Source organism: Austrofundulus limnaeus, unplaced genomic scaffold, assembly GCF_001266775.1.
Source record: "Austrofundulus limnaeus strain Quisiro unplaced genomic scaffold, Austrofundulus_limnaeus-1.0 Scaffold428, whole genome shotgun sequence".
Lineage (NCBI taxonomy): Eukaryota > Metazoa > Chordata > Actinopteri > Cyprinodontiformes > Rivulidae > Austrofundulus > Austrofundulus limnaeus.
The window spans coordinates 324,746-326,224 of NW_013952830.1; positions in this window are offsets into that span (position 1 = coordinate 324,746).

Consider the following 1,479-nt stretch of genomic DNA (forward strand, 5'->3'; position numbering starts at 1 on the left):
ACCATTTACACCTTACTGCCTTCCGAAGGCCAGACAACTCTGGAGTCCACCAGGCCGGCAGCTTTGACGGACTCCAGACTTTCTCCGGACAGGCAGACTTAAAGGCACTTTGCATAGCGTCAGTCATGCTTGTGACCTCTGTCTCACTGTCTTGCACAGTTTTGATCCTGGCAATTCTCCCACCCATCAACTGGGATAAACTGCTAATAAACAGATGCCAGTCAGTGTTTTTTGGGTTTCTTTAAGTGACTGGGTATGGTTTCCCCATCTTCAGCTTAAACTGAGTTTGTCGATGGTCTGACATGGTTGGTCTGGGGATACTTCCCAGTCACAYACTTTGTTTACCAGGTCCATAGACCGGACTGTTATATCAATGACCTCCTCCCTATTAACAGTTTGGAAGGTAGGTACATTGCTCTGATTAAAGACTAGCAGGTCTTCTGTCAGCAAGTATTCTAACAGAGACCTGCCTCTAGGGTTAATATCAGAGCTCCCCCAGCACACATGATGGGAATTGGCATCACAACCAATGAGTACCGGGAGGCCCTTTTCTTTAGTGTAATCGACCATTGCCACAAACTCCTGGGATGGAGGTGGCTGCTGTGAATGSTTTTATAATGTGTATAGACATGTATTTAATATTATTGATGTGATTGGTGTTTTGTTCTGAGCTCCCTCTGCCTCATTGATGACAGCTGGGAGCATGCTCTGCTGATTAAGCCCTGATCCTTTATAAGGCTCACTCTACATTTGGTCCATGCTGATGCATCATCACATTTTGGTAGATGAGTAAGCCTCTTAGAATTAAGGTAACTAAGTTCTTGCATTTTATCTTGCCTCTGCTCTTGTCCAGGACCAAGTTTATTGTTGTCACCACGCACCATTGGAGACAGATTATCACCACATTCACCACCTGCACTGCTGGGAAGTATTAAGAGGAGTCTCACTCACCTTACCACCTACCTGTGTTGGGCCACGGGTCACTCTGTTGAAGACTGGATTTTCTGGACTGAACCATGTGAACAAAGCCTGCCAAATCCTGTAAGAGAAAATACAATCTTCATTATTTCATCTTCAAGCAAATCTCTCTGGAACATTGGACTTAACTCTTGCTTTGCTTCTCCTCACAGCCCTGGGTCCAGGAAACTACTGCACCTGTAAAATAAAGAATACTTTCCGTTTTTGTAAACTGTCTCAGTGTGAGCTTTCTTGGTTCCACTTGTCAGGTGACAATTCTGATCTTATGTCAATTATTTTTGTCAGAAATAAAATGAGCTGGAATAGCGAAATAAACATGCACCTGCGGCAGGTCCATTCGTTTTTCAGATATTGCCTTTAAGCTATTTTTGTTGTTTGGTAATATTAATAATGCTGATATTTTATTATTTTTCTAATTTTGGTCTAATTTTGCTTCTGTTTCGCGTTGTCATATTTGTTAGGTGACAGGACAGATGCCGGGGTAAGGAGGGGAGCCTAGAC